The following is a 6,000-nucleotide window of genomic DNA, read 5'->3' on the forward strand; positions in this document are numbered from 1 at the left end:
TTATTAAAAATATTAAATAATTTAGGGTTTCTTAAGGGATAACCATTGTGACTTGTGAGAGACAAGAGCCGACATGCACTAACTAAATGTGTACGTACGGACTTTAAAAGAGAGAACATAACACATTCATTATATCATTAAATGCTATACAAAGCAAAACACCATAATGTCGGTTCGTTTGTTAAAATCACTGATGTTATACAAATATATATATATATAATACTACTAATTTTTTTCAATGTAGAAATCATTATTCTACAAAGCTTAGGTGGTTAGGTTACCAAGCCAATAATTACGGTAATGACGGTTCATTTCCTTAATATTTAATTATTACCCTTATTTTAAATGATTAATGCCGCCTAATTAATATCGGTGGATATAGAATCATAGATACATCATACACCATGTTTTTTTTCTTTTACTAAAAAATTTAAGTTTGGTTGTAGCAATAATAGGCGACATTGTGATTATATATATAGTTAAATTGTTTGATACTTAATGTTACAATTAATTATTGAAAAAATGTAATTTTTTTTAAATTTTATAATATTGATAATTTTAAACTAGATAAAAAATAGGATAATTAACATATACATTTAATATTACATAAAAATATTGTTTGTCTAATATATTCTTTTTTGTGGTATTTCAAAGTTTGCTTTTGTAGCATTTAGTAGGAGATTGTGATTAATTAACGATAAGATAGAAATATAATATTTCTTTCTCATTGTTTTGCTTCAATTAATAATTTGCACATTCAAAATATTCCTTCATGCATGCAAAATGATGATTTTATTTCGTGTATTACTATATACATAGACCCACATATACACGTTCTCTTGTACCAATTTAATGTATACATACATATATATATATATATATGTATGTATATATATATACATCGGAAATTTAATGTATACATCGGAAATTTAATGTATGCATAATCAGCATCAAACGTATAGATATACATGTCAAGAACAACAGTTGTATACTGCTTATTGCTTAAGCATCTCACTAACCACTGTACGTAGTAGAGTCTCATGATCAATGGATGCTCCATCTCTCCCTTCCCTGTTCCTTTGCCTCTTCCAGAGATCGAGGAGCAAACTACGTACGGACCTTAAGAATGCTACATGACCCCTGTGATGATGGCCTGATAAGAAAAAGATTCATCGTAACCGGTGATGAATCCGGTTTTGTTTTTTGGGAAGCAGTGTCATTCCCAAAGTCCCTGCAAGCCAAAGACCTCCAATGGCAGTATAAGCAATCCAGCCCCTCTTGTTCGCATTCCATGATTCAGATATTCCAATGGAGGAGCTAGCTGATTGTCAGAAACGGATGATCGATAACCTTCGACTGAATCGGTTTTAGGAGTCACATTCTTCACATAATATCGTCTCACGAGCAATGCTAGGATAATTAATAGCAAACGGAGAAAACACCTGATAGAGAATGTCACAGTTGGAGAAAAAACACCGGATGCACCAAGCGAGAGTAGCATTAATAGGGTGATACCGGTTTTCCGGATGAACCAATACAAATCGTGGAGGAATCATATGAGCTCAAACAACCGGAATGGCATACCGAGCTTGGCATGTGATCATGCCCTCGAATTCACATATATACCTACCAAGAAGTTAGCCCGTGTCATCCCAATTTGATCAGAGGCAACTAAAAAGCAGTGGTCACGTCCATCTCGGCGTGTTCCATCGTCGCGGTCAATGCCAAAGCCATCAGGCAAGTAAACCACAGTGATCATACACATCGAACCCACCAAACCAATTGGTAAATCCTTTGAGGGGTTTTCGGTTTTTTCAGCAATGTTTGCAAAACGTATAAGATCAGTACACACGAGCTGCTCACAGGGAAACGCCCTTTGCTCCCTCGAGGAAAAAGGGCACCAAATTGGACCTTTTCTGAACGACTAAACCCCAAAATGTTCATAGATACGATAACATAGACTGTGACCATGGAAGTTAATCACGTTCAACTACGAAGTCTCCACTTCGTTCCACTCATGGCCATGCCATTAGCAATCAGGACAGCAACAACAACCGGGGCCAGTAGATCAAACCCTTTAGCAAAAGATTCGATCTTATTCCAAAAATTGTCCGAATCGTTATCGATTATACTAGCCAAATACGCAGACCGCCATGACCTCCATAACTCAGTAGCACTAACAATGGCATCTAATGGAATATTCCTAGCAGCAATAAATGCGAGGAAATCCCCCAATTTCAGCCCTAATATACGACAAAGAACTCCGGAGACAGGAACCTCAACCTCAAATTCAGCATGACAAGAGACAGAGCGCAAAGCGGAATACCAGAGAGAGCGTAGATACTTATAGGAGAGAAGGGTAATAACACCAGCGGGAGAGGAGGCAATCGGCGAGAGGAGGACACGTGGAGGAGATAACGGTTATGGAAGGAGAGACCCCGGGAAGAAATCATGCTTCGCCATCTCCATTGGCTTCCGATGACGACGGCTGAGCTTCCATGGATTATCAGAAGTTACGAGATGATTAAATGTTTTAATAATTAGTTATATTTAGTATTAATCAGTTTGTTTCACGTCTCTTTTTAATTAAAAAGGGAAAAAAATATTAATAAAAGAAAAACCATTTCGGCTACACCATATAAATATAATTAATTGAGGTATTTATAAATTATAGATTTTTGTTGTTATTTTCCTTTTTTTAATCGTCATTTTATTTGTGATGATGCATAAGATAAATTAAATCTCTAATAAAAGGATTTAGTTATCCAGAGAAATAAAACAATTCTTATTTGGATCATATTAATTATCACATATTTTAAAACAATTACGAATGATTATGGGCGTGACTGGTGCACACGCAATCGTAGTCTCAACGATTGTGGACGATTGCGATATGTTTGTTGGGGCCGATTGGTAGTAAATAATAAAAATATTGTTGTTGATAATGATTGCGGTTGGTTACGATTTAAACTGAATGTTTGATAAGGATTGCATTTGCAATTTGGTATAAATTACCAAAAAAGAAATCATTTTTAATTAGGTTTTTCAAAATATTTTTATAATTATATTTTTTCAAAATATTTTTAATTAGTTTTTTATATAACAATTAATAACAAATTTATAAATAATTAATTGTAAAAATATTATAACATATAATTACAATAAAAAACATATATACCAAACAAAATATATAACATACTAAAACAGAATATTATTTAGTTCCTAAAACATAATACCAAAAAATAAAACAAAACACAATACAAAACAAAATCATCATATATATATATATATATATATATTTATATATATAATATTTTTTTACACAATTGGAATAAAAAATACTATAATGACTAGAATTAGCGCGTCAAATTCCATATCTCTTGAGCGTTATTATTTCTCACATTTGTCATATACACATTAGTTGTCGGATCATAGAATCGATCATTATCGATATCATGTGTAGAATCTTGCATTGTAATTTGGATTTCATTTTCTTCACTACCTTCCTCACTCTCACACATAGGAATCGACAAAGCATGATAATCAAAACTGCGTATTATAACAACCTCTGGTTGCATGATAATACAACAGTCACATCTCCACAAACCACATCCAAAAGTGGGATGAACTTTAAAGAGTTTGTTCGGATTTTTTCAGTCTTTGGATAAATCTTGAAAAAAAAAAGGAGTATACATCAGGTGACGAATAATACAACAAAGAATTATAATATAAAATCAGTATTTTATAAATTTACCTCGATTTTGCTTTTCCACCAATGGTCAAAGGCTTGAAGAGTTCCAATAACAGGATCAAATCCAAGGTCGGTCGCTCCATGAGTGATCTTTCTATAGATGTAATAATCTCTCTTCAAAGTGTCAATTCTATTTTTAAATTTTCCATAGTTCAAAGTTATCCCAAATATTTTGTTAAATTCTCTAGCCATGTTTGTCTTTCCAACGTCACTTAGATTTTTTCCTTTTGTATGCTCGACTTCTTTCTCTAATATATAGAGATCTAACATAACTCGAGTCATCTGATCCAACCAAATGATTTTTCAAAAAATTATAAAGTATAAATCACCATCACAATAAGTTGGAGTTTAAAGAACATAATCAATGTGTAAATTTTGGTTTAAAGTTGTATTCACCTTTTTATGATGTTCACTTCCACTTCCTGATACCATATTTATATGCCAATAGATTTTTCAAATCTGTAAGAAAAAATTAGATCCATTAAAATTATTATAACCTACAAAAATGTAAGATTGATAACAACGAAAAAGAAACAAATTATGTCTTTGCGATGGTAGCAATCCTTTGCCAAATGTCCAGTCTTGTCACAAACGTAGCAATTTCCCTTGAATTTCTTGGAGTTGACATTCTTATCAATCTTCCGCTTTTTACTCCCTTTGACCTCAGTAGTCTCAACGATATTTGCCTTGGATCCAAATTGTCTATTCATTTTAAGAATAGGTTGAGACTCCTGTAGAATTCTTACACGACGATGCAAATCCTTCAAAGACATGTCCTTAGGTTTTTGTCTCAGGTCATTCTTGAAATTCGTCCAAGATGTAATTTTTCAAACAGAGTTGCCACCTGGAACCGTTCATTTACCATTATGTCTTCTCCCGCCAAATTGTGGAAGATGATTTGCAATTCATCTACTTGTTCCACAACACTCCTTGTATCTACCATACGGTAGTTTATTGGCTACCACCATTCGTCATTGGTTAGCCTCTTCGACCCCATACTTATGATCAATCGCTTCCTAGAGTTGCTTGGCTATAACATATTTGGAGAAAACACCATACAGTGAATCATCCAAACCGTTCAACACAAAGTTCCAACACATGAAACTGTTATGTTTCCATTGTTGGCAACTAGCTAGAGATTGGGCGTTGCCCTCCTCTGGGATTGGTTCATCTTCAGTGAGGTACCGTGACAATTTAAGTTGTGTTAAGAAAAACAACATCTTTTGTTGCCAGCGTTTGAAATTTTGATCCTTAAATTGGTCATGTCTCTCAGCGGGCCGATTGACACAATAGGAATTGCCTAATTTTCGGAGTTCGCAACAACCGAAGGCATTCCGTCGACAGTTAACGTTCACAATGTTTGACACTTGATAATTCATATTTGTGCCAGCAGCATCATGATTAACGGGGTTCGTAACCTCTGCTATATGAGGATTCTCATCGATATTCATAGCAGGAATCTCATTCCCTGGAGCAGTATTTGAATTCATGGGATTTCTTGGATTATCAATGATCTGTAGAATAAATCCAATCATTGATAACTTTCACAAAGCTTATAAACTAAATCGAGTTTCACTTAACTTATAAACACTACAAAAAACCCCAAATTCCAACCGGCAAATCCGTTGGAAATGGCCGAAAATCCGTTGGAATTCAACTTTTCCAACGGATATATCCGTTGGAAAACAGTCGTTAGAAACGCCGTTCCGTTGGAAATCCGTGGCAAATTCCAAACGGAATTCCAACGCCGACATCCGTTGGAATATTTCAACGGATTTCCAATGGTTTTTCCGTGGTATATTTTCAACGGATTTCCAACGGATTTGTTCGTCGTAATATATCAACGAAAATTCCAACGGAGATCTGTGGCTACTTTCCGACGGGACCATTAGAATATCCGTTAGAAATATTCCAACGGATTTACAACAGTATTTGCCATGGAAATCCGTTGGAATATCCGTTGGAAACACCGTCGAAATGTTACAACGGTATTTACAACGGCAGTCCGTTGGAATTGAAAATTCATTCCAACGGATAGCCGTTGGAAAACCTGTTGGAAAACACAAAAAAATAAATAAAAAAATAAAATAAATATTTAAAAATAAAATAATATTTTATTTTTTAAATATTTATTTTATTTTTTTATTTATATTTATATATATTATATATTAATAAATATATATATATATAATAAAACCAAAATAAAATTAAAATATTAAAATAAAAAATTGTTCGAATATTACAGAAAA

The 6,000-nt window shown here is 33.6% G+C and overlaps 1 pseudogene; it reads right to left on the reverse strand.

Annotated features, from left to right (window-relative positions):
• Positions 1-847: 847 nt before the first annotated feature.
• On the reverse strand, positions 848-2,418 carry LOC104808354 (annotated as a pseudogene).
• Positions 2,419-6,000: the final 3,582 nt, after the last annotated feature.

Source organism: Tarenaya hassleriana, unplaced genomic scaffold (assembly GCF_000463585.1).
Source record: "Tarenaya hassleriana unplaced genomic scaffold, ASM46358v1 Cleome14, whole genome shotgun sequence".
In the NCBI taxonomy this organism is placed as follows: domain Eukaryota; kingdom Viridiplantae; phylum Streptophyta; class Magnoliopsida; order Brassicales; family Cleomaceae; genus Tarenaya; species Tarenaya hassleriana.